The following is a 27,779-nucleotide window of genomic DNA, read 5'->3' as shown; positions in this document are numbered from 1 at the left end:
CAGGCTAGAGAGGGGTTTCAAAAGCATTCGAAGGCTTGAAACTACCTGCAAGTCAAGAAGCAAAGTTTATTGTAATTGCAATTGAAGCAGACTAAGTTACAGATCTCTTCTTCCAGCCTCGGACGGGGTCTTGGGCTAGACGTGTATCCCACCTTGATCTTTTCTTGTGTCTCCACTTAAGAATTGGATATGAGCCGTGAATTTAAAGGGGAGTTGGGAGAGAGCTTGGCTTTGTGCTTCCTGTACTGTGCCAGGAGCTTCTTCAATCGCCCTGCTGATGCTTTGAGCCTTCAGGAGATACAGGAATGAATGAAAGGGCAATGCACGACGTCCCTTGAGCGGGAGCATTTCCCTGGCTGTCCCCGCCACCTTCCATGTTCTGGCCCTTCATCACCCCTTCTTGGCTTCCTTGGCATCCTTCACACCCCAGAGAAGATTCCTCTTGTACAGTAAGTCTTCCCTGACCCCCTAATTCTAGCCCCTTCCCCTGCTTATTCCTTCCTGGACATAGAAAGTGGTGTGCAGCTCATTTCCCCCACAACTGAGCTCCTTTGGCACAGAGACGGCCTTTTGCCTTTCTTTCTGTTTCCAGCATTGACTTCGCTCAGTGCCTGACACTTGCTCCCAGAATTGTATTGACTGACTATTCTGGACCCGGTTTTCCCGAATAGGTTTAGGGGGAAATGGATGAAGTCACGTGGCAGAGGAGACTGGGCCAGAAAGGCGGGTGTGGCACCCTGTGTCCAGGCTCTGGAAGGTTTCCCTGGCCTAGAATTCAGTGCAGAGGACACAAGCATAAATAGGGGGCGGGTGCGCATGCGTGCCTTGGTGGCCCTCTGTGCCTTCCCGCTCTCTGATCTCAGGTCTGGACAAAAGAGCCGATGCCGCCCTTCCCCCAGACCCCCTACCCTGTCCCCCTCCTCCCCCCCCCCCCCCCCCCCCCCCGTTCTGCTTCTGCTCTGGGGGCTCTCAGGAATCCAAGTCCCGTCCAAGGCCTGGGCTTCGCAGCTGCTGCCGAGCTTTTGTGCTCTTCCTTTCAGGGGAGCCCGGGCCCCCTCCTTGACCTCCGCCTCCTGTTCTCCCCCAACCAGTTTCGGTAAAAGAGCCGCCCCCCTCTCCCCAAGCAGCGCTCAGCGGCCGTCCCGCTCCCAGCCCCGCAGCCCGGCCCGGGGACACAGGACCCTGGTCAGCGCCGGGTCCTCCGGGTGGGAGAGGCACTGCGGCCCCCCCCTAGCGGGGCTGGGTGAGGAGGGCCCAGAGTAATCACATGGGGGGGGCTCCCAAGTACTCTGGGCTAATGTCCCAGCGCCCCCTCCCCTATCCTGAACCCCGCTCTCCATTTAAATTTGTTCCTCTTCCACAAGTCTGAGAGGTAAACTATTCTTTGTTCCTCTAATTTATTTATGATCTCATTCTTTATACCTAAATCATGGACCCATTTTGGATCTTATCTTGGTATGTGGTGTTAAATGTGGGTCCATGCCTAATTTCTGCCATACTAATTTCAAGTTTTCCCAGCAGTTGTTTTCAAATAATGAATTCTTATCCCACAAGTTGGGATCTTTGGGTTTGTCAAACACTAGATTGCTATAGTTATTCACTATTTTGTCCTGTGAACCTAATCTATTCCTCTGATCAACTACTCTATTTTTTAGTCAATACCAAATGGTTTTGGTGACTGCTGCTTTATAATATAGTTTTAGATCAGGTAAAACTAGGCCACCTTCATTTGATTTTTTTTTTTCATTAATTCCCTTGAAATTCTCGACCTTTTGTTCTTCCATATGAATTTTGTTGTTTACTTTCTAGGTCATTAAAATACTTTCTTGGAAGTCTGATTGGTATAGCACTAAATAAATAGATTAGTTTAGAGAGTATTGTCATCTTTATTATATTCGCTCGGCCTATCCAAGAGCACTTACTGTTTTTTCCAATTATTTAAATCTGACTTTATTTTTGTGGCAAGTGTTTTGTAATTTTGCTCATATAATTCCTGAATTTCCTTTGGTAGATAGATTCCCAAATATTTTATGCTATCGACAGTTATTTTGAATGGAATTTCTCTTAGTATCACTTGCTATTGGATTTTGTTGGTGATGTATGAAAATGCTGAAGATTTATGTGGATTTATTTTGTATCCTGCAACTTTGCTAAAGTTATAAATTATTTCTAATAGCTTTTTAGCAGAATCTTTGGGTTTCTCTAAGTATACCATCATATCATCTGCAAAGAGTGATAGTTTGATTTCCTCATTACCTACTCTAATTCCTTTAATCTCTTTCTCGGCTCTTATTGGCGAGGCTAGCATTTCTAGTACAATATTGAATAGTAATGGTGATAGTGGGCAACCTTTTTTCACTCCTGATCTTAATAGGATAGGTTCCAGTTTATTGCCATTACACATGATGTTTACTGATGGTTCTAAATATATGTTCCTGATTATTTTAAGGAATAGTCCATTTATTCCTATACTCTCAAGTGTTTTTTAGTAGGAATGGATGTTGTATTTTATTAGATGCTTTTCCTGCATCAATTGAGATGATCACATGGTTTTTGTTAATTTGGTTATTGATATAGTCGATTATGCTAATAGTTTTCCTAATATTGGACCAGCCCTGCATTCCTGGTATAAATCCCACTTGGTTATAGTGTATTATCCTGGGGATGATTTTCTGTAGTCTTTTTGCTAATATTTTATTTAAGATTTTAGCATCAATATTCATTAGGGAGATTAGTCTATAATTTTTATTTTCTGTTTTCAAACTACCTAGTTTAGGTATCAGTACCATGTCTGTGTCATAAAAGCACAGACATGGTATTGATACCTAAACCAGGTAGGACTCCTTCAATCCCTATTTTTCAAATAGTTTATATAGCAGTGGAGTTAATTGTTCTTTAAATGTTTGTTAGAATTCACATGTACATCCATCTGGTCCTGGGGATTTTTTCTTAGGGAGTTGGTTAATGGCTTGTTTTATTTCTTTTTCTGAAATGGGGCTATTTAGACTATTTACTTCTTCCTCTGTTAATCTGAGCAAGCTATATTTTTTGAAGGTATTCTTCCATTTCATTTAAGTTATTGAATTTATTGGCATAAAGTTGGGCAAAGTAACTCCTAGTTATTGTTCTAATTTCCTCTTCATTTGTGGGGAGTTCTCCCTTTTCATTTTTAAGACTAACAATTTAATTTTCCTCTTTCCTTTTTTTAATCAGATTTGCTAAGAGTTTGTCTATTTTGTTAGTTTTTTCATAGAACCAACTGTTAGTTTTTCTCCTTTCCTTCCCCCTTACTCTCCTAATCAGTATTAAACTTGTGAGCACCACTTGCTTTTCACATAAAACTGTTAGTTTTATTAATTAATTCAATAGATTTTTACTTTCAATTTTATTAATCTCTCCTTTTATTTTTAGAATTTCAAGTTTCATGTTTGTCTGGGGTTTTTTAATTTGTTCCTTGTCTAGCATTTTTAGTTGTAAGCCCAGTTCATTGACCTTCTCTTTCTCTATTTTATGCAAGTAGGCCTCTAGAGATATAAAATTTCCCCTTATTACTGCTTTGGCTGTATCCCACACATTTTGGTATGACATCTCATTATTGTCATTTTCTTGGGTGAAGTTATTAATTATGTCTATGATTTGCTGTTTCATCCAATCATTCTTTAGTATGAGATTATTTAGTTTCCAATTATTTTTTGGTCTATTTTCCCCTGGCTTTTTACTGAATGTAATTTTCATTGCATTGTGGTCTGAAAAGGATACATTTACTATTTCTGCCTTACTGCATTTGATTTTGAGGTTTTTATGTCAATTTTTATATGGTCAATTTTTGTATAGGTTCCATGAACTTCTGAGAAGAAAGTGTACTCCTTTCTGTCTCCATTTAGCTTTCTCCAAAGATCTATCATAACAAAGTTTTCTAGTATTCTATTTACCTCTAGGACTTCTTTTTTATTTATTTTGTGGTTTGAGTTATCTAATTCTGAGAGTGCAAGGTTGAGACCTCCCACTATTATAGTTTTGCTGTCTATTTCTTCTTGCAGCTCTCTTAATTTCTCTTTTAAGAATTTAGATGCTGCACCACTTGGTGTGTATATGTTTAATATTGATACTGCTTCATTATTATGCTACCTTTTAGCAAGATATAATGCCCTTCCTTATCTCTTTTAATTAGTTTAATTATTGCTTTTGCTTGATCTGAGATGAGGATGGCTACCCCTGCTTTTTTGGCTTCACCTGAAGCATAGTAGATTCTGCTCCAACCTTTTACCTTCATTCTGTATGTATCAACCTGTTTCAGGTGTGTTTCCTGTAAACAACATATAGTAGGATTCTGGCTTTTGATCCAGTCTGCTAACTGCTTCCTCTTTATGGGGGAGTTTACCCCATTCACATTTATGGTTAACATGACTAATTCTATATTGCTTGCCATCCTGTTAACCCCTGCTTATGCTTTTCTCCTTTCCTTCCCCCTTACTCTCCTAACCAGTATTAAACTTGTGAGCACCACTTGCTTTTCACACCCCTCCCTTTTTATTATCCCTCATCCACCTTAAATTTCCTCCCCCTCTTTTACCCCTTTTCCTCACAATTTCTGTATTCCCTTCCCCTTAGCTTACTCCTTCCCTTTTCACTTTTTCCCTCCCACTTTTCAATGAAGTGGAAGGAGTTTCACCATAAATCGAATATGTCTATTGATACACACTATGTTCATCCCCCTCCTTTCTTTCTCTCAGATTTGCCTCTTCATGAGATGTAGTACCACCACTTTACATTTTTTAGGATATAATTTCCTTTCCACCTATAGTTTCTAGAACAAATTATACATGTGATCTTTATATATCTTTATGGCAGAAATATTGCTCTCAAGATTTCTTTTTATCTTTTTTAGAAATCTCTTGAGTTCTGTATTTGTAGATCAAACTTTTTTTTGTGTGTAGATCCAGTTTTTTCATCAAGAATAGCTGGAATTCATTTATTTCATTAAATGCCCATCTTCTTCCCTGGAAAAAGATGCTCATTTTTGCTGGGTAAGTTATTCTTGGCTGCATACCAAGTTCCTTAGCCTTTCTGAATATCATATTCCAGGCCCTTCACTCCTTTAATGTGGACGCTGCTAGATCCTGGGTTATCTGTATTGTGGCTCCTCCATATCTGAATTGATTTTTTCTAGCAGCTTCCAATATTTTTCCCTTTGTCTGATAGTTCTTGAACTTGGCCACTATATTTCTTGGCGTTTTGATTTTAGGGTCCCTTTCAGTAGGTGATTGATGAATTTTTTCAATGTCTATTTTACCCTCTGTTTCTAAAACGTCTGGGCAGTTCTCATTGATAATTTCCTGAAAAATAGTGTCCAGGCTCTTTTTTTCCTCATTTTTTCAGGGAGTCCAATTATTCTCAAATTGTCTCTCCTGGATCTATTTTCCAGGTCTGTTTTCTTCCCAATAAGGTACTTGACATTCTTTTCCATTGTTTTTTTTTTTTTTTTTGGTTTTGCTTGACTACTTCTTGGTTTCTCCTTGAATCATTAAATTCTACTTGTTCAATTCTGATTTTCAATGATGTATTTTCTTCACTCACTGTTTTTATATCTTTTTGTAATTGTCAAATTGAGTTTTTACGTGAGTTTTTAAGTGAACTATGGAATTTTTTCCCATTTCATCAATTTCATTTTTAGAGAGTTATTTTCTTTTTCCAACTCACTAATCCTGGTTTCCTTAAAGTTGTTTACCTTTTCCAACTCACTAATTTTGTTTTTCAATGATTTGATTTCTTTATCCACTCTGTCTTTAAATGCGTGGGATGACTTCTTCAGACTCTCTTGCCAAGCTTTCCTTTCCTTTTCCAATTTCTCTCTAGCTCTCTTGTGAGAGCCTTTTTGATTTCCTCTAGGAGAGTTTTTGTGTATTGAGGAGCAGATCATATCCCTATTTTGGGGATTCCTCTGGAGACAATCTGCTTTTAGTCTCCTCAGGGTTTGAAGTCTGCTCTCTATCCATATAGAAGCTGTCAATGGGGCGGAGCCAAGATGGCGGAGAAGAAACACACGACTCTGTGAACATCCTTACTCCCTCACAACCAATTAGATAAATCAGCCTCAAAAATAGCGCTGGACTGATAGATATCACAAGGACTGGAAGCACGACTTACCAGCTGAAGAGAATCTGGAGTTTCAACAGAAAAGGTCAGTTCCCAGGGGAGGAAGAAGAGAGGCCAGCACAGACGGCTGGGTGCTAGCATACTGCGCTGATTGTGCTGGGAAGGGCTCTGGGATCAGAGAAGCCACTGAGATAAAGGAATCTGGCACAGGCTGTTAGCTCTTCTCTACTTATAATACAGCAGTTAAGAAGAGAAATCTAAACTACTTTAAAAATTCAAAGATAGATTAGATCTTCCAGGATCCTGGGGGTGACTCAGCAGATCTCGGCACTGGGGGGTGTGGCCCCTAGCTCCCACCTGAGACTAGTTAAGAGATTGAGAAGTGGGCGGATATGGCCCAAGGCAACACACACTGCCTGGCTCAGCTGAAGGCTGTGGAAATCAGCCCCGGAAGTCCCAGAGAAGCAGAACCTTTGAACTAGGGACCGAGATTTCTAGCAGACACTTCCAGTTTGAGCGCAGGGGCTTTTCACGTCACCTGCTACTGACATCCACGCCCCACCGGGACGCATAGGCTGGGCTTTGTGTCGCCTTTACTGTTCAGTCTCAAACCTCAGGGAAGCCACTAGAACACAGCGCCCTCAAAGCACAGTAGTGCTAGTCACCTCTGAGGCACTTCCAGGGAGGCGGTGGGGAACTCTCTCCCAGAGCTCTCTCTTAGCTCAGGCGCAGGAGCCGCTGCATCCATCCAGGTCTGGGAGGAAGCTGGTAAAGAAATAAATAAATAATTTCCTACCCCAGGGACAGACCCCAAAAGATTTTTCAAGTATGAGTAAGAAGCCAAAAAGAACCATTGACTCATTCTACACAGAGAAAGAGCGGGTATCCAACCCCGAGGAAGTTAACAGCAGAGAGTCAGCAGATAACAACCTAAAGGGGAATGATTCCTGCCCCCCCATCACATAACTCTCTCCTCGAAAAGTCTATCAAAAAGCTAAGAGAGTTTGAAGAAAAATGGGGAAAGGAAAGGGAAGCTATGATAGAGAATAACAACGTCCTGAAATTGGAGTTGGAAAAAATAAAGAATTCACAGGAGATGCAGGGAAACAAAATTTGTGAATTAGAAAAACTTAAAAAATCACAGGAAAGTAGGATTTCTGAATTGGAAAAGATAAAAAAAAGTCTCAAGAAAATAGAATTTCTGAATTGGAAAAAGAAAATAATTCTCAAAAAAAAGTTAGGGAAATGGAAAAAAATTCAATAGAGCAAAATAATTCATTTAAAAACGAAATTGGGCATTTACAAAAAGAACTAAAAACTGTGAAAGAAGAAAATAGCTCCTTAAAAGTCAGGATGGAACAAATAGAAATGAATGATTCACAGAGAACCCAAGAATCAGTCAAACAAAACAAAAAAAAAAAAAAAAATGAGAAGCTGGAGAACAACGTCAAATACTTACTGGGAAAATCTATAGACCTGGAAAATAGATCTAGGAGAGATAATCTGCGGATCATTGGACTTCCCGAAAACTATGACCAAAAAAAGAACCTAGATTCTATTTTACAGGAAATTATCAAAGAGAACTGTCCAAAGATAATAGAAACAGAAGGAAAAGTAGATGTGGAAAGAATTCATCGAACTCCTTCTGAAATAGACCCTAAAAAAAAGAACACCACCGAATATTGTGGCTAAGCTGCAGAATTACCACACAAAGGAGAAAATCCTGCAAACAGCTAGAAAAAAACAATTTAAATACCAAGGACTGTCCCGCTTCCCTCAACATGGAAAGGTTCCAGCCACCAGAAAACTGTAGCTTGGATGGCTTAGCTGCTGTGAACAAATGAATCTAGCCCAGATAGGAGCTAAGTCACAGACAGAGCCCCTCAGGGAAGATTCTCTGTGGTGAGTCCACTGGAGCAATGCTCCAGGTGTCCAGCCGAGTGAGAGCAGACGAATACAATCACCAGAAGCATCATGGGAGGTAGAAATTGCCCCCTCCACAACTGTCCCCCTATGAGGCTCTACTTGTGTCATTATTGAGGATACTCCTTCCTCACCACCCCTCTGATGGCAGTCTACTTGTACATAGAAAGTGGTGTGCAGCTCATTTCCCCCACAACTGAGCTCCTTTGGCACAGAGACGGCCTTTTGCCTTTCTTTCTGTTTCCAGCATTGACTTCGCTCAGTGCCTGACACTTGCTCCCAGAATTGTATTGACTGACTATTCTGGACCCGGTTTTCCCGAATAGGTTTAGGGGGAAATGGATGAAGTCACGTGGCAGAGGAGACTGGGCCAGAAAGGCGGGTGTGGCACCCTGTGTCCAGGCTCTGGAAGGTTTCCCTGGCCTAGAATTCAGTGCAGAGGACACAAGCATAAATAGGGGGCGGGTGCGCATGCGTGCCTTGGTGGCCCTCTGTGCCTTCCCGCTCTCTGATCTCAGGTCTGGACAAAAGAGCCGATGCCGCCCTTCCCCCAGACCCCCTCCCCTGTGTCCCGTCCTTCCCCCCTCCCCCCCTCCCCCCCCCTGCTTCTGCTCTGGGGGCTCTCAGGAATCCAAGTCCCGTCCAAGGCCTGGGCTTCGCAGCTGCTGCCGAGCTTTTGTGCTCTTCCTTTCAGGGGAGCCCGGGCCCCCTCCTTGACCTCCGCCTCCTGTTCTCCCCCAACCAGTTTCGGTAAAAGAGCCGCCCCCCCCCCTCCCCAAGCCGCGCTCAGCGGCCGTCCCGCTCCCAGCCCCGCAGCCCGGCCCGGGACCCAGGACCCTGGTCAGCGCCGGGCCCTCCGGGTGGGAGAGGCACTGCGGCCCCCCCTAGCGGGGCTGGGTGAGGAGGGCCAGAGTATCACATGGGGGGGCTCGCAAGTGCTCCGGGCTAATGTCCCAGCGCCCCCTCCTCTATCCTGAACCCCCCCCCTCTCTCCCCCCTCCCCCCGATCTGGGAGGAGCCTAGCCCCCCGCAGGTGACGTCATAGGGCCGCCCCTTCCCACCCTGTATTTAATGCCAGTCTCCTTTGTCTGGAGGTGAGGATGTGCCGGGGCCGGGGCGGCGGGGGGTCTGTGCGCCCCTCACTCAGGCCCTGCCTCTCCGCCTCACGGCGACCCCTCCGTCCCCCGTCTTACCCTCGTCCTCCGGACGGACCCAGCCGAGGGTCCTGAGCGCCTAAGCCGCAGTGAGTGAGGGGGGGGCCCCTCCCTGCTCCCGCCGCAGCCCCTCCCTTTGTCCTCTCCCATCCCAGCCCTTCCCTGAAGCCCCCTCCTCCCCGCCCGGCTTTCCTTCCTGCCCGGTAGGTGTGGGGGAGGGCGGCTACAAGGCCCGGGAGCATCGGCACCTTTGTCTGGGGGGGGGGGGGGTGAATGTGGCTGAGATCCTGGGCGTGGCCGCGTCTGTGGCCCTGAGGGGAGGTGGGGGGGGGGGGCGGGAGCTTGAGCCCGCGGTTCAGTCTGGGAGGCTACGGGTCCGGGGGCGGGGGGGGGGGGGGGGCGGCGGAGGCCGAGGAGCCTTTGGGGCCCTCTCCTCCCAGTTCCTGAAAACCTGCGGCCCCTCCACCCCCGCAAGCCGCGCTCAGCGGCCGTCCTGCTCCCAGCCCCGCAGCCCGGCCCGGGGACCCAGGACCCTGGTCAGCGCCGGGCCCTCGGGGGGGGGGGGGGGGGGGGGGGGGAGAGGCACTGCGGCCGCGCCCTAGCGGGGCTGGGTGAGGAGGGCCCAGAGTAACCACATGGGGGGGGCTCCCAAGTGCTCCGGGCTAATGTCCCAGCGCCCCCTCCCCTCTCCTGAACCCCACTCTCTCCCCCCTCCCCCCGATCTGGGAGGAGCCTAGCCCCCCGCAGGTGACGTCACAGGGCCGCCCCTTCCCACCCTCTGTTCAATGCCAGTCTCCTTTGTCTGGAGGGGAGGATGTGCCGGGGCCGGGGCGGCGGGGAGTCTGTGCGCCCCTCACTCAGGCCCTGCCTCTCCGCCTCACAGCGACCCCTCCGTCCCCCGTCTTACCCTCGTCCTCCGGACGGACCGAGCCGAGGGTCCTGAGCGCCTAAGCCGCAGTGAGTGAGGGGGCCCCTCCCTGCTCCCGCCGCAGCCCCTCCCTTTGTCCTCTCCCATCCCAGCCCTTCCCTGAAGCCCCCTCCTCCCCGCCCGGCTTTCCTTCCTGCCCGGTAGGTGTGGGGGAGGGCGGCTACAAGGCCCGGGAGCATCGGCACCTTTGTCTGGGGGGGGGTGGTGGCGTGAATGTGGCTGAGATCCTGGGCGTGGCCGCGTCTGTGTCCCTGAGGGGAGGTGGGGGGGTGGGAAGCTGGGGTGCGGCGGAGGCCGGCCGGGCGCCACCTCTGGGGACCCTCCCTCTCTCCGGTCTCCGATGGAAGCTTCCACCTCTTGTCCCTGCAGGCCCAGGCCTGGCCGGAGGCTCGGAACTCGGACAACCCGGGAGATCGGGGCTTTCCACTCCATCCTTTTGTCCTGTCTGACCTCGGGGATCAAAGGGCACGGAAAGGTTTGTGGCCGCAGGCAGAGCTTAACGTGCTAAAATCCAAGCTAAAATATGGAGTCCTCAGAAAAAGAGGGAGGGGTGATCTTATTCCTCAGGATCTCTCCCTTTATAGAATAATTCACCTTTAACATATTTTCTCTTAAAGGTTTTTTTCTTCATTTCCCATAAAGATATTATACAGCATTCATTTTGATAAGAATTTAAGTGAAGACCTCTTCCCCTCCCCCTTCCCCCTATTGTCTCTTTTGTATGGTGGGCTTTTTTTTTTTTTTTTTTTGTCTTGTTTTGTTGTGTTTTGTTTTGTTGTGTTTTGTTTTGATTAAATGACAGTTTTTGTGTTCTGGTTACAACTAGCTTATGATGAAAAGGATGTTTCCATGTATCTGAACAAAGAAGGAGATGGGTTCCTTAGTCTTTGAATTTTAGCGATTTACAGGCTGAAAAAAAGAGAATTGTTTTAATTCCGGCTTCTCTCCTGATGAAGGATTTGGGCTATTTTGTCATAAGGCTTTTGAGAGCTTGGATGTTTTTCCTCTGAAATTTTTCTATACTTATCTTTTCTTCTAGAGAAGAATGATTCTTTACCCTGGAAATGGGAATCAGTTTGTTCTATATCTTGCGTATATGCCACACAGAGATTTTTGCTACAAAGGTCTTTTTCCTCAGGTAAGTGTTTTGCTGCAGATTTTAACTGCCTTAGGAATTTGGACAATTTTATAGAAGCAGAATTAATCTTCTTTTGTTTACTGAGATTTTCTCTGTTCCTTGTTCTGGCATAATCTCTTTCCCCATCCATAGGTACAAAAAGGAACTTCCTCTTTGCTCCTCTAATTGGCTATAAATTCCCTTTTTACATCTAATTCATATATCCATTTGTCATTTAATGTGATAGTTGGTGTGAGGTGTCCATGAGCTATCAAATTTCTGGCAAATTTATCTTTCCTTATCTCATTATTAAAAATGAAATAGCATGTCCTTCCCTGTCCCACTGCCTGCTCTCTTTGGATTTCTTATACACTAAGCTTTTTATTTGATTTGCTTATGTACGTTTCACACGTGATCTTTTGCATTGATCGATGTTTCAATTTCAAGAAGTTCATATTATTTTCTGTGTGCCTATGCAGTCAGAGAGGGTCATCTTCCTGAGTTCCAATCTGGCCTCAGCTACTTGCTAACTGTGGTACCCTCACCAAGTCATTTTACCCTGTTCACCTCAGTTCCTCATTTGTCAAATGAGCTACAAAAGGAAACGGCAAACCCTTCCAACGCCTTTGCCAAGAAAGCCCCAAATAGGGTCAGGAAAAAGCTGACAGGACCAAACAACAACAAATGGTTTCCAAAATCTCTGATTTTTAGTACAGTTTGAGATCTGTTCCTGATAATTACTAATCCCAAACCCTGTCTTTCCCACTTCCCTCAATTCATTGTGTCTATTGAGGTTTTCTGTTTCTTAAATCACTAGGGTATCCCATGGATTCTGCCCTCTCCCTGAGAATGCCATGCCATGTAACAAATCTCATTTTGTTTTTGTTTTAGGGAGGAAAAGAAAAGTGAGCCCAGCTGTTTGATGCATTTGGGAAAAGGAATGCAGAAGTGTAACACCTGTGGACCTCTCACCTCCTGGAAGAGGACAGGTGATGGTGTCTTCTCTTGTATCCTTTTCAGTCTTTAACCTTTTCTTACAGGTCCTTTCCAGTGTTTGCTTTATCGTCCTTTCCATTTAAATTGATTTTGTTTATAGGTGTATGTATGTGTATATATGTGTGTGTGTGTGTGTGTTTGTATACATATATATATGTGTGTGTGTGTTTGTATACATATATATATGTATATAATGTTTTCTTGGCTTTGCCTACTTCACGTTCCATCATTTCACAGAGATCTTTCTCTGCTTCTCTGTACTCAACACATTCTCCATTTCTTATAATAATATTACACAGTTTGTTTCCATGCCTTGTCTGGCCATTACCTACTTGAGAGCATCTACCTTGTTTCCAGTACATTTGCTGTCACAAAAAGTGCCATTATACATTTTTTGCAGTATTTGGGGATTGTTTTCTTCTTGGTGCCTTCTCATCATGTAATGTATTATTTATTTTAAAGGCTTTGGATATTTTTGTTACTTTCTTTGCATGATTCCAAAATTACATTCCAATGAAGCTCATTGCTTTTGGCCAGAAGAAACAATTGTGATTTACACTCAGTCTGCACCATCAAAACCCACCCAATGACCAAGTAGTGCTTAGTAGTACTGTTGGAAACTCAGTGACAGCCAGAGTGATTTGGATTCAAGACTTTCTCAAGTAGCTCCTTATGAATTCCAATGGGCTTTATCAAAGCCTGGTTTTTCTAAGCTCTCTTTCACGAAACCATAAATGAACTAGATGGAAGAGAAGAGTTCAATATCCCAATTTGTTTTTCAAATATAAGATACATAAGTGGGCAAGGGACCAAATATCTAGTCTGCAGACTCAGAGACATGCTGCGAGGTTGATGGGACCAAATTTCTATTCCTTTGGACAAACATCTTGGTACATGATGTAATGGCTGAACTATACCTGTTACCTGCCATACTGTTTTTTAGGTTTCCCCAGAGGGTTTTGTAAATCGTAAATTATTTTCCACAAAGCAGGGTTGTCGGTATTTCTCAAACAGTAGAGTATTGTGGTCATTTAATACTGTGTCTTCTAGACGTAAACCATTCCACTAAAACACTCCTCTGTTTTTTTCCTTTTTATATACTTATTCATTTATTAAAACAAATTAAATATAGAAAAAAAACAAAATAGAAAAACATTGTCATGTGCGCAAAAGAATGTGAGAGGATTCAAAATATGAAATAATAGATTTCCAGTTCAAGAAATCATACACAATAGTACACATTTTATTGAGAATTGCCCGTGTATTCCTTGTTTCCTTTTAGGTTTGCTTTTGTTTGCTGCTGTACACTTTTTTTACATGATTCTTTTTTTCCCTTCCCCTCCCTCAGGTTCCCCCAAGAAGGCTACAATTAAGTGCTGAAATATTTGTACATAAATACACATACATATACACGGATACATACACACATTTATATAAGGATACAAACACATATACTTAGACATGGGTAATCGTGCTCATATATACATACACATTTATATGCATTTATGTAAGATTGTTATATGATTGATTGTTCTCTGTTTCTCTGAAAGTGGATACCATCACCCTTCAAGAGTTCAAATCTTTTTATCTTTTTTCCTAAGTCTACCAAATGGTCATTTGCTACATCATGGCAAGATTTTGTTTTATTATTTCTTGGTCTCTCATAACTTCCCCAACTTCCTCTCGCCAAATCCTGACTTTCAAAGAGTCACTTTCTTCTTCAAAACTCTGGATCTCTTTTATGAGTTGGTTTATTTTCTTTCCATAAACCTCTGGATGTAGTTGGATTCTTGTTATTTTTTTAGTTTTTCCTTATTCTCTCTGACTTGATTTTTAAAATCTTCTCTGAGTTCACTAGAAATTCTTTTTGAACACTAGCCATTTGCCATTGCTTTTTGGGGTAAGGGAAGCTTTTCCCCTTCAGTATCCCCCTCTAATGATAAATCCCAGTCTTTCCTCTTTCTGTAGTTGCATTATTTCTCCTTTGCTTGTTCTTTTTTGAAATAAGAAAGTAAGAGTGTCATCACCTAGATCGGAGAGGGGGAGACGGTGCCTCTGTCCCTGGATCTTCTTTCAGTTTTCTTCTCTGACTTGGACCTCAAAAACCAAGAACTCCAGCCTCCTATAAGACAGCCAGCAGCTACCCTGTGCCTCTGCTTGTGTCCTCCCTGGGTGTATGCTGATTCCTTCTCTCCTATCAGCACAGCTGGGCCTGGCATTCCTTATCAGCAGATATTCCAGGACTTCCTTATCAGACTTTCTGGCATCAGATCCCCAAGTGCTGTCCCAGGAAGTAAAAGTCCCTGTGACTGGGGCTGAAGCCACCTGCAAACCAGCAAGCCCCAGGGCTCCCTGTTTCTTCTAGGGGAGCTGGCCTGGAGATGTTTTAACTGGTTACTCCTCCATAGTGGGGTCTTTCTTCTGGACTTCTCTGGTTGTCCTAGGATACCCCGATTCTGCCCCAACTTTTATGTGTTCATCACTTGTCTATATTAGCTCAGAAGTTCAATTTTCTTTTGTTTGTGAATGTTCTGAACTATTGTTGCATCTTCCCAAAATCTTCCCCAGGAGTTGTTTTCTTCAATGGATTTTTGCTCTTCCTTTTCCATCTAGAAATTTCTACGTTTTAAGGTTGTTTGCTTCATTGACGTTTGGTACATGTCTGTCCGATTTTTGGTGCTTCTTTTTAAAAAATGTTAATTTTCTTGTGAATCTCTCTCATTTCTCCTGCCCATTTTCCTTCTACTCCTGTTACATATTTTAAAAATGCTTTTGGAGCCCTTTCAGAAGGACTGAGACCAATCCATACACACACCAATTTGAGGCTTCACATGTAGATGTTCTGGCATCATTATGATCCTCTGATGTTGTGGTTTGATCTTCCCTGACAGCACAGTAGCTTCCTACACTCAGGGGATAATTTTGGTGCAGGTTTCCAGACCGTGTTGTAACACTGAAAGTTGAGCCCTGCTCTTGGGGTATACTGGGCACTGTCCCAAGTTTCTTAAATCCAGAGTAAGGGGCTTGGCCCCTGGCTTGTTGCTTCTAAGGCTGGAGGGCTGGTAGCTTCCCTGCTATACTTGAACTTCTAGACTTCTAAAGTGTACCCATTAACCAGCTGATTCGGGAATCTCCGCTTGGAACACGAGACATTTCGGAGGGACCTTCCCCAACTACCCCATCGCATAAAAACCCAACATCAAAGATGAAACACCACAGATGCTCAACATTTGTCGAGTGATTGCATTTTATACCTGTGAATGGAGGTAAAATCTGGTTGAAATGAACATTAAAGCTAAGCCAGGAGTGTGTGTGTGTGTGTGAGAGAGAGAGAGACAGAGAGAGAGAGAGAGACAGAGAGAGAGACAGAGAGACAGAGACAGAGAAAGACAGAGAGAGAGACAGAGACAGAGAGAGAGACAGAGAGAGGGAGACGGAGGGAGGGAGGGAAGGAGGAACAGAGAAAGAGGGAGATAGAAAGAGAGAGAGAAAAAAAGACAGACAGAGAGAGAGACAGAGAGATTTGACTTTTTGGAGTCAGGGAAGGTGAGTTTAAAGCCTCATAGGTGTTAGGGACCCTGAAAAGATACCTTACAGCTTCATAAGCCAACCTGCTGCTCTGTGTCCAGTGGTGAGTATCAGAAACAACTGAGTTCAAATCCTGCCTCCCATACTTACAATTTGTGTGACCCTTACCAAGTCTTTAAGACTCTCCCCCGTGTTAGTGCCAGATTGGGCTCATTAATCTCAATGCTGAGAGGGTTTCCTGGGTCTCTTCTGTCTATATTTGAGAGGAAACCATCTTGGAAGGACACAGAGCAGCCAAGGAATGGCACAAATTGTTCTCGACCCCCATGGGAAGGCGCTGGATTCCCCAGAAAGAAGCAGCCCTCACCAGCATGGAATGTATAGCTCAGTTTCTCAGGATTCCTGGGGCAAATTGTGTTGTATAAGAAAACCTGCACTCGAGACCACCCCAGACTGTTAAAGGGGAGACGGACAGATCCCCACATATGCGTCGGGCCAGGTAAGCTATTTGCTGGGAGGGGGACACAAAAGGTTAAAAGCCAGAATGACTGGGGATCAAGAGCAAGTGTGACTCGGGGTTCCTTGGAACTGTTCTTTCTCTTTCCATTAAAGGTAGTTTGCATTCTCTGTGGAATTGCAGGGCCTGCTCACATTCCCTTGCAGCCACCACACACTAAGACTAGGGACGGTCCTGTCTCAGACAGAACAACTGGCGTTTTTCCTCAGGGCGGGTGGTGAATTCAGAAAGGACTGAGACCCTGCAGAACTTCAGAGCCCTGGCAATGAGCTCTTTCTTTCTCCTTCCCTGGCTGCATGGCATCCTCCTCAACCATGGCTTCCCAGCAGTTTTCTGGGGCTTCCAGAGGGGGGTTCAGGGGTTAGAGCACTGGGCGGGGAGTCAGGAAGACCTCTGTTCACAGGCAGCCTCAGGCCCTTGGTGAGCATGTGGCCTTGGGCAAGGATAAGGCAGAGCGTCCAAGGCAAGCATTCTTTGCTCTGTCTGCCCCTTCAGTAAGAGTGACTCCCCAGGTGAAGGCGTCCCTGCTCTTAGAGTAGTCTGAGGCGCTAAGAGGTCAGACGGGGTGACCGTGGTCATGCCGCTGACGTGGGTCTAAAGCAAGATTTGAGCCTTCCTGACTTTGAACCTGGCCCTCTATCCTTAGCAATTAAGACACCATTCAAGCCCCAACTATGACATGTAGCCTTTCTTGATTGAAAAGCTGCTGTAAGCCTTGCTCCCAGACTGCCTTGCATTTTGCATTTGTGTTTCTTCTCATGTACATTTACACATTTTCTGTCTTAGCAGAACCCAAGCTTGTCTTGTTAGGGACTGTGTCTGTAACAGTGTTTGCATCTCCAGAGCCTACGACCATGCTGTCCGTGGGCTTGTGGCTCGTCACTTAGCCCGTCTGGCTTTGTATGTGCCGGCCACATTGGAGGAGTCAATCCATAGCTGAGTGAATGAATACATTAATGAGGTGGAGGTTTCAGCTAAGGTACTTATTAGTGATTACAGTGATTCATCATTTCATAGGCCCAGTTTATCCTTTCATTTGTCATAGCTAAACCATGTATTCTGTTACAGTTTAATTTACTATGTGCTATGAGGTATTGGTCTTCTATCAAAATTCTGCCAAACTGCTTTGGACTTGGGCATCGATTTTTTATACCAACTCTACACAGTTCCCTCTTTCTGTAAGTGGACTGTTGGGCAAACCTTTAGTGGAGCAATTTTAGAGTAAAGTGAATTTACCCCCGGACTCGGCTTCAAGGGAGAAAGGGAGACAGGAAGGGAGTCGTGCGTCTGGGAAGGGAGGGGGCCGGGAGATGATCCAAGGACACACGGACCCGGGTACTGAGGAGCAAGAGAAGGACGGGAGCAGGCAGGAGGAGCCAGCCACCGCCCCACAAAGGAGAGGACAAGCAACATGTGGACTGAGGAAAGACACATGGCACCTGAGCATGGATGGACAGGAGGCACACAAGCAGGTGCCAGACGTGAGGCTGAGTGGCAGAGCCAGCCAAAGGCTCCCCTTGTAGTGCTGGAGGTCTCAAGCCAAGCCCGGATGCTGAAGCTGCAGAGCTGGAAGGAATGAGAATGCAGGAAAAGCCCTTTTTGTTCTTCCTCCCCACTTTTTCATTAATACCTTTAGATTCTTCCCCTCATGTAAAAATATGCCATGCGGTTTCCTGTTTCTTACACCACAGTATGCCATGTTTCCCTCCCTCTCCTTCTGCTTCCTGAGAGTCATGCCATGTGACGAGTGATCTTTTGTGTTTTAGGAATGAAAAAAATCAACACAATGTATAGTCCAGAGAGGAAAAGACTTGTGGTAGGAGATAATCTCTTGAGAATACTGCCATTCCTGGTGGATCACTCTCATTTGAAGCAGCACTTGCAGTCTCGACACGTGGAGGGAAACGATACCTGTAATACCTGATAATATTTATAAAAATACTTCTCTTTCGGAAGCTTCTTCCACCTTTGAACTACTGCTGATCTCTGAAGATTCTGAGGAAAAGACACTAGTGGATTTAATGTCAGAATACTCTGTAGATGAAATGCTGATGGGTGAAGATAAATACTATTAGAATCGTTCAATTACTACCTTCTTGGAGATACGCACCTACTCTACTCTCAGAACTCAGAGGCAAAGACAATGGAGGTAGAAGACACTCTCTCTGGCAACATTCTGGTGTAAGAGAGAGACTGGGAAGGACTTCTGGACAAAGAAACCAACCTTTGAGAGAAACAAAGGTGGGCTCTATGGTCCGTCCAGCACGGTCTGAGACCTCACCTTGTTTCCCTTGATAAAGGTCGGTTCCTTTGCCCAGAGGCTTTCCAGTTTCTGTCTTACACCGCTTACTTCGGGATTGCTCTCTATGGAAACACATCTAGACGGACATCACTCAGCGGACAACATCTTTGTGGCAGAAGACACTCGTTCTGGGAACACTCCACTCACTACGGGCTTCCTCTCTGGGGAAGCACAGCAAGAGAAAAATTGGACATTGAATGCAATAGAGGCCGCTGAAGCATTCCTGATGAAAAGACAAGAGCTGAGGAGAAAATGTGAGTCTCACATTGAAGACTCAAAAGCAACATTCAAAGGTAAATATGATAGAGACCCCTCAAGTGACTCGTTACTGATACCCTGTGTCCTCTTCTAGAAGGGAAGACGATAATCATGTCTCCTATGAGTTTTATCTTTACTAGGCAGGTAGAAGCATTCAAACTAGAAAGAGGTTTTGGAAGTGAACCGTCTGGATGGGGATGATATAAAATACATAGGTGAGAAATAAGGATGCCCTGGCAGATGGTAGAAGGGAGAGAAATAATGGAGGAAATGATCTCATAAAATAAGCATTCAGGGAAGAGGTTTTGCCTTGGAGTAGAAAATGATGATGAGGGGAGTGACCAATCCTTGAACCTCCCTCCCATCTAAATTGGTTCAAAGTGGGGAAATATCTATATCTGTATTTATATGTACTTCTTCAATGGGTCAAAAAAATCTATTTTACCCTAAAGGTAAGTAGACAAATGGGAGAGGAGAAGGAAAAAGTGGTGATAAGCCTTGGACAGTTAAAAGAATGCAGTGGTCATGTGTAAAATAGAAACTGGGGGGGGAATGGCATGAAAAGAGAGAAAGAAGAAAAAACAGAATCAAATACAACATGACTGTGTTAATGGGATGAACTCATTGCTAAATGCAAGTAAAATGAATTAGAAATCAGACTTGCACACCATGTTTATTTTATTTTATTTTATTTTTGTATTTTGAAAAGATACATATGAAAAGAAAGAGAGGACCAGATTTAAAATAGAGGGCTGAAGCAGAAACTGTTATATCTCATATGAAGGATAAAAAATAAGGGAAGCAATCATGATGACAGAAAAAATATAGAGTAAAATTAGGCCTCACTGAAAGGGATTAGCGTGCAGCCTAATTCTTGTTTAGGAGAATCACAGTTAATGGAGTCACAAAAGAAATATGTGCACAAGGGCATAGGATTCAAATTTTAAAAGAAAAAGTTATATGCAATACAGGAAGAAATAGATAATAAAATTATAATGGCAGGGGACCTCAACTTCTGTGTGACCTAGACTAATACAACCATAAAATAAAGAAGTCGGGGAGAATAATAAAATTTAGATGACTTAGAAATCGTACATATAAAAGACATCTAGAGAAAACTCAAGAGGAACTGAATGGACAACAGACAGATGTTGCTTTATTTCAATTCATACTAAGCAAATTGGATTGTATGCAAGGAATTCTCCCAAACCACCTCTGTACCATACTGGGATCTCATCCTGCTCCTCTCCTTCAGTTCGGTACTCTGTGGCCCCCCCCAAACCTTTAAAAACCCTCTGTAGCAGAAGGCAGAATAGATCTGCAGAGAGACGGCCACCACCACTGATGGATCCGGGCTTGCCTTAAGACCTCCAGTACTGATGCAGGACAACTTGCTTTCAATGCATCTGCCCAGCTGAGAGTCTGGCCCTTGCATTTGGATGTTTTGTCCATCATTGGAGCACCACGTCTGTCCCATGCCACAGGATTCCATGTCCGTGCCTCGTGGCATGTTCTTCCTTTCAGTTCCAGCCAGGCTGTCCTGGGGCTGGCCCCTGCAAGAAAGTGTTCCTCCTGCTCTTGATTTTGTATATCCAGACTTTATGTGTCATTGGCCCATGTGGTGGCTCCACAGAAGCACAGTCTCCTTCCTGCCTCCCTTCTGGCTTTTTACACATCCGTGGGTAAATTCACATTATGTAAAATATCTGCAGAATGGTTCACTGAAAAAAGTTAAGGACTATGTTGCTTCCCCCCCACAACTTCTCACTTCTCTTAGTTTTAGCTGCATTGATTTTGTTTGTGGAAAAGCTTTTTAATTTTATATAAGCCAGATTGTCCACTTTGCCTCTTTTGAACCTGTCTGTCGTTTGCTTAGTCATGATTTCTTTCCCATCTCCTTCTGTGCTTCTCTGTTTATGATGTTAGCCCATACATCCAAGGAATATACCCATTTTCAGCTTCACTCTTGTGTTTCCTGTGAAACCTTTTTCCAACCTCAGATTCTGTTAGACTACTTGTCAATTTTCCCAGTGGCTTTTATTGAATTGTGAATTTTCCCACAGCTGGGATTATTAGCTTTTTCAAACTAATGGATGATGTGCTCTTTTGCTCCTGTATGCTGTGTACCCAAAATGTTCCTATGGTCAGTCTTTCTGTTTCTTACTCAATAATACATTTTTAATCATTCGGGCTTGCTAGTGTAGTTTTATGATCTGATACTGCTAGGCCCTTTCCTTCCCAATTTTCCCATTCATTTCCTTGATAATTTTAATTTTTGTTCTTCCAGATGAATTCTGTTATCCTTTTTTAATTTTCTCAAGATATTCTCTGGTATTTTGATTCATATTGCATTGTGTTAGTAAATTAATATAGGCAGCATTATCATTTTTGGCCTGGCAATGAGTAATTCATATTTCTCCCCTTATCTGGAGATGCTTTTAATTGTGAAAAGAGTGACCTGTATTCACCGAGTTGCTTTCTATGTTTTGGCAGGTTGACTTCTAATTATTTCATACTATATGTAATTTCAATGGAATTTATCTTTCTGGTGGATTTTATTGATAATTTATATGATACTGATAACTTGCTTGGGTTTTTTTTACACTCTCCTGTCTTGCTGATGTTAGGAAAAACTTCATTTAAGTTTTAATTGATTCTGTAGGATTCTCTAAGTAAACAATCATATCATTTGTAAAAACATTTTTTTAATTTGTTATTTGCCGCTTTGCTGTTTATACTTTCCATGTCTTTTCTTTGAGTTACTGCTATAGCAAGCACTTCTGGTACAGTATTGAATTATAGTAATGACCGGGAATATCTGTTATGTCTCCAAAGGAAAAACTTTGGATTCTTGTCAAAAATTATTTTATATCAAGATCAGTAAATTACCATTAAAAAAGGTCAGTTAAGATCTCATTGGCGTATGATAAATTGGAAGGTCACGGAGCTTATTTTATAACAGAAAAAAGGAACGCTTCATGATGCAGATCCATCAGTTTTACAGAGGTCTAGGGAGAGTTACAATAGTCAGCTACTGGGCATGTCAGGAGTGCAATGAGGAGATTTTAGGGTAGGAGAACTGTTCAAGTCAATACTTCATTGTCTTAGAACTTATTTTTTCATTCTGTGAATTTTTTTGAAACGTTTTCTTCAGTGTTTCTTTAAGGATTTCTGCTATGGATCTGTTTAGCTCACTGAAAAAGGAGTAACTTACTAAAAGGTGGTTATTTTATTTTATTTCTTTGAAGATATATTTAGGCTCATTCTACCTTATCTACTATTAAGTCTTATTAAAAGATTCATTCAGTAAATCTAATTGGAAATTAAGACTTAAGTGATATTTATGCTAGCTTAGGTCTTCAAAAGGAAGGAAACTTCAAATTTAATACTAAATTAAATTCATGTTATCAATATTAACTGATTTAGAGATTATCCTTTTCATAGCCTCTTTTTGTTTTTACTGCAAGCTCTTCTGTCTTGTCTGTATTAGGAATAACACTAGTTCTTTATTTTAGACAAATTCTACTTCCTGCTTTTAGGAAAGCCCCATTTATGCCAATGTTTCTTGTGTTTTGCATAGGAATAGGTTTTGTATTTTGGTGGTTTAAAATTTTCGCACCAATATTCATTATAGAATTTGGTCTCTACTTTTGTTTCTGTATGGATTGTGCCCATGTAAGGTATCAAGGCAATATTTATATGATATGATGCATTTGGTAGGACCCAATCTTTGTGTATTTATTTGTTTCTTTAGGCAGGGATGGGGATAATTGCTTTGACATGATTCTAAGAAGTTGCTTTTAAATCCATGTTGTCCCCAGGGTTCACTTAGAAAGAGTTGGAGAAGATTTAATAGCATCACTAACTCCCATATTAGATTTTTTTTTTTTTAAGCAAAAGCCTTCTGTGGTCCCCAGCACCGACCAAGTTGGGGCTACAGATATAAAGCTAGAGAGCTAAAGTTGTGGAACTGCTAAAAAACAAACAAACAAACAAACAAACAAAAAAACCACCTAAGCAGATTCTGGAGCTTTTGCTATCACTCATTAAGGAGACTGGCAATGAGGGATGTTAAGATTGCAGGTAAGAGCTCCTGAGACCATGGGGTAGTTCCCGTCCTGAAACATTTTGGTAGTTTCTGGGAAACCAGCCTGTAGAATTTCTATTAAGCTAAAATAAGGATGAAATCTTATAAGAGTTGAAAAAGGTTTGAAAAGCGGTTGACAGATTAAGATCGTCATAGTCAAGGCCCCTCTATGTCCTGGTCATCTCAGATCAGAGAAAGAAAAGAGAAAGCTGGAGAACTGTAGCAAAACTTGACTTCTGCCTCATCTGGCAGAAAAGGGGAGGCAGCAACTGCAAGGGGGCCCTGGAAACCCTGCCCCAGCATCTCCCAACGCCAGCAGCTGCAGATGGGGGGGGAGGGTCAGGCCCCAAGGCCAGCATCGTCTGAGCCCTGACATTGGGAGTACCAGCAGAAGGGGATCCTGGCCCCCCTCACCCCAGCCCTCTGCAGGTTCCATCTAGGTGCTCCCCGAGGAGAGTCCAGGAGGCACGGGCAGTGCCCAGAGCGTCAGGGGGAGGGGGAGGAGCGGCAGCCTCTGCCCTTGGTGAGCCCGCTTTAAGTGGCAGAAATGTATTAAGAGGCAGTCAAGCCTTTTGTCCTCTGTTCACAGGCTTGGGAGCAGCTAGAACCCCAGCCCAGGGTTCCCACAAGAACTGTAGCCAGTGTGTTCTGTGGGGGATTTCATTGCACTCACCTTCCAGGGTTGTTGGGAGGGTCCCATGTCTGTAAAAGGACTTGGCGGGGCAAATGCTATATGAACCTCACCCATTTGACGGCCTGTAACTGCTTCCTGCTGGCTAGGACTTGAGAGGACTTTAGAGGTAGCTCACATATATTGCCAGTGTGGAGATGAAGGAGGAAATTTGGATTTCAGGTCACCTGGTTGGTAATTGTGGGATCCCCAACCTTCACTCCCAAGGCATAGGGGGAGAGCACAGAGAGGAAAAGAGTCTCCTTCTGTTGAGGGCGGAAGCCCCTTGATATTCGTTCTTTGATCCTCAGAAATCTACTCTTTGCAAAATTGGCCTTGTACCATGGAGCCATTTTGCCCACCGGCTCTCCGGTGTTTCCATTCTAATCAATAAAGACTATGTTTCCATACAGCATTAAGTAGCAAATTCTTTTACTGCCAAACCCGCCCTGGGTTACTTTGGGGAAGGAAGGAGAGAGAGAAAAGGAACTGACCCATCTCGGTTTAGACCTCAGTTTACTCCTCATCACTCCTTTCTCCCCCTCTGCCCATCCCTCCCTGCTGCAGGGGCGGGTGGATGGAAAGAGAAAGGAATTGCTGGGAGCCCTATCAGTGAACGTTCCTGAGGGAGGGCCTCCTTCCTAAGTGGGACCTGCCAGTTCAGCCTTCCCTGGCTCCCAAAAAGGGCAAACTTCCGAGAGAATTTGGAAATAGCCAAAAGGTTTGACGGGAACGTTTAGCTAGAACTTTGAGTCTTACAAACTCAAGTGTGGCTCCGTGGTATCTCTGACACTGGGTGTGAGTGTGAGTGTGTGTGTGTGTGTGTGAGTGTGAGTGTATGTGTGAGTGTGTGTGAGTGTGTGTGTGTGTGTGTGTGAGTGTGTGTGTGTGTGTGTGAGTGTGTGTGTGTGTGTGTGTGTGTGTGAGTGTGTGTGTGTGTGTGTGTGTGTGTGTGAGTGTGTGAGTGTGTGTGAGTGTGTGTGTGTGTGTGTGTGTGTGTGTGTGTGTGTGTGTGTGTGTGTGTGATTTCTAGGAAACAAGGTCCTTAAATGATGTAAGAATGATTGGGGATTGGTATTTGGAAGGCCTGGCTGTTACTCTCTTGATTATTGAAACTACTTGGGAAATGTTTCTGGTGGGCTGGAAGAAGAGAAGAGAGTTTGAGGGCAGTTTTCCCAGAGGACGTTTCCCACAGGTGACCCCTCACCCTCCAGACACCTCTTCCCTGCCGCCTGTGGGGATGCTCCTCCTGGCTTCACTGTTGCCACGGATTTGGTGAGCCTCGCCATGTCTGATGCTGTGGTGAAAGAGGAGCACATGCGGCTCCCAGAAGGAGTGGTTTGTGTCTTCAGTGGGTGAGACCACTCCCACCCCAGCATCTCCCTGTTCCTTCTACCCATGCTGCAGGTCCTTTTGTATTGATCTTCTCCTGGCTGTTTGTACTTGGAGGCTCCCTCGACGCCCACCTGCCAGCCCTTCCTAATCAATCTCCCCCCACCTCACACCTATCTCCCCCACACTCCACTGTGGCTGTTTTTCATGGCTTTTAGGGAAAAGAGAGAACCATCTCGGTCCCATACCTTGGTTATTTGGAACGTGATGAGGCCATTGGTAATGTTAACAAGATCTTCCAGGAAGTCACCCAGAACAACGCCCAGCCCCTCCAAGATTTCCAAATGTCCCTCCACACCTTGGCAACTGCCTCACTTCAGACTGCCTCTCTGCTTCTAAAGGGGGTCTCTGCTCTGGCCAATACTTCCTGCTGTGTTTGCATCCACACCCTCCATCCACCTGAGCGATGGGCTGACCCGTCCCCAGGGAGGTCAGGCGGACGCTTGACCTTCATCAGCAGCTACATTGACAGGGTTTGGGGACAAGCTCCTGGGGAATCTACTGTCCTCTCTAGTGACCCTTTCCTAATTATTATTCTGCTTTTGATTTAGTCCTTGCCTTTTAATAAGATTTGTGTCTTCCAGACAAGTCTTAATCGGATTTCAGAGGGACCTACAACACAGACATCTATCAGCCCCTCAGCCTCTGGAAGGGTCCTCCCACCTGAGGATCCTGCTCCTCCCACCTGTGGAGGCTGCTCCTGCCACCTGTGGAGGCTGTTCCTCCCACCTGTGGAGGCTGCTCCTGCCACCTGTGGATGCTGCTCCTCCCACCTGTGGAGGCTGCTCCTGCCACCTGTGGAGGCTGTTCCTCCCACCTGTGGAGGCTGCTCCTGCCACCTGTGGAGGCTGCTCCTCCCACCTGTGGATGCTGCTCCTCCCACCTGTGCATGCTGCTCCTCCCACCTGTGGAGGCTGTTCCTCCCACCTGTGGAGGCTGCTCCTCCCACCTGTGGAGGCTGCTCCTCCCACCTGTGGAGGCTGCTGGGCTGCAATTCACCCCCACCTCCACCACTCATGAGGAAGCCTTTAAGCAGAAGCCATTCTATGCCCTTGCCAGCTGGGAACAGTTATGGAAACTGAGACGTTCATTCGGGGCCCCACAGGAGTCTGGGTCCCAGGGCTTTGAGGGGAATGATTCGGTCTTAGCTGCTGCTGCAGCCCCGGTAATTCTCCCCCTTTCTCTCAGAGACTTCCTAAAAGGACCCTTTGCTTTTCCCCTGTGGAGGGGGCTGCCGCTGCTCAGGAACAAGAGGGTGTGAATCCTCCCCAGGGCCCTTTCTCAGGCATACCTGAGCTCAGGGTGTAACAGCAGGGCACAATCTCCTGAGAGCCTCCGATTTGCTGCCAGATTCTCCATCTGTGCTTCCTTTTCCTTCCCTAAATGAAGCTCACATCTCTCTGCTGGATTGCCCAGCCCCTTAAAGAGCAGCTTCTCAGTGTTTTGCCCTCAGGTAAATGTCCAAATCAATGTCTTTGCTGGATTGGAGATGGTTAGAGCCTGAGTTCTTTCAGAGAAGCTGCCCAGACCCATTCCCCGGCACCCCAAGTCTTTCGTGCACCCCAACGTTGCGTCTTTTCTGACAAAAACTTCCTCTCCATGAAGTGTGAATGGCACTGGGGCACTTTGCCCGTTTTATCCTCACAATAAAGCTTTTTGCTCCTTGCATCTGCGCCGGCCTGAGCCTGGGAGTCCTTTCTGCATGACCGCCTGCCTTTCCCACTTCTTCCCCCTCATCAGCTCCTGACCCGGAGGGATGCTGTGGGCACCATGGGAACAAGAGGGCAAAGGCCTCCCCAGAGGCTCGGGGCGGGGCCCGGGGCGGAGCCAACAAGAAGGGCCTTGCTGTGGACAGGGGCACGGGGCATTCAAGGCCGAGGGCTGGGGTTAGACGAGGAAGGCCAGAGGGTGTCAGAGTGAATCCCAGGGGAGGCCGTTAAGCTCATGGAGCAGAGTCTGGCAGCCGTGGGGATTGAGGCGCTGTGAGGGTGCAAGGGAACCGAGGTCCTTGTGGAAGCCCCCGCCTGACCTGGAACTTGGACAGAAGACTGGCAGCTGCCTTTCCTGAAGAGCCAGGTCAGAGGTCGGGCTCCTGCTCTGGCAGGGCAGGTTCCCCCCCCACTTGTTGGAGGAAGCCTCTGTCCCGTCCTACAGAATGTGTGGCCCAGAAGCTGGCCCGAGGGAACCAGCGAGGCATTTAGGAGAGTCACCCGCAGGAGGAACTGAGAATGAAGGGAGAGTGACCTCGGCTGTGATTGAGGGATCCAAGGGGGGCCCATGTTGCTGCTTGTGCCCAGGACACAGAGTGGCCCCGATCTGGAGAGACTCCCCAGTGTAGGGGAGCTTGTAGGTGACGCTTCTCTGTGCCGGGCCCTAGAACCTGCGCCTGAGCTGTACAGATTTGTGGGTGAGGCTGGTCCTCTCCCCCGCAGCCAGATGCAGTGCTTGGGACTCGGGGGGTGCCACGAGAATGGGGCAGAAGTCATGGACCCGAGCTGCCCCCTTTCCTTAAGCTGCTTCTCGGGGACGCGCACTGGGACTGGGGGGCTCTCAGCCCAGAGGGGAGCAGGGTTTGGGGGACACGCTGTCCACGACCAGTGAAAGCCATCCTTCCCATGGGGGTCCACATCCAGGCTTCTAATGGGCACCTGAGGCTGCAGCGTCAAGGGGCCGGAGCCTGAGGGAGGAGCCCAACAGCCATTTAACTGTATTGAAAAGCATTGTATGGTAGGGGGATGGGAGGGTTGTGGGGGGACCAGGTTAGGTAGCAGAGCCACTTCGGGGCTGGCTAACGGATGTGTTGGAGGACTA

General features: G+C 45.4%; 2 long non-coding RNA genes across 6 annotated transcripts in view; both read left to right on the top strand.

The window, feature by feature from the left end:
• Positions 1–27,779, top strand: part of LOC141548956 (uncharacterized) — a 1,120,676-nt gene that overhangs the window by 813,907 nt on the left and 278,990 nt on the right. For all 3 annotated transcript variants that reach the window (XR_012484170.1, XR_012484171.1, XR_012484172.1), the window contains one exon: positions 18,026–18,854. This is a non-coding gene — a long non-coding RNA (uncharacterized LOC141548956). The remainder of the gene's footprint in view (positions 1–18,025; positions 18,855–27,779) is intronic.
• LOC141548961 (uncharacterized) lies at positions 98–17,438 on the top strand. 3 transcript variants are annotated; one of them, XR_012484195.1, is made up of 4 exons: positions 98–444; positions 10,057–10,130; positions 11,141–11,239; positions 12,110–12,208. It is a non-coding gene; the product is annotated as an uncharacterized LOC141548961 (long non-coding RNA). The 3 variants fall into 3 exon arrangements; XR_012484194.1 differs by lacking the exons at positions 98–444; positions 10,057–10,130 and adding an exon at positions 10,435–10,576; XR_012484196.1 differs by lacking the exons at positions 98–444; positions 10,057–10,130 and adding an exon at positions 15,114–17,438 and having other exon boundaries at positions 10,848–11,239; positions 12,110–12,225.

This window comes from Sminthopsis crassicaudata, chromosome X (assembly GCF_048593235.1).
Source record: "Sminthopsis crassicaudata isolate SCR6 chromosome X, ASM4859323v1, whole genome shotgun sequence".
Lineage (NCBI taxonomy): Eukaryota > Metazoa > Chordata > Mammalia > Dasyuromorphia > Dasyuridae > Sminthopsis > Sminthopsis crassicaudata.
The sequence above is the reverse complement of the archived record's forward strand: the minus strand, read 5'-3'. Positions and strand labels throughout refer to the sequence as shown.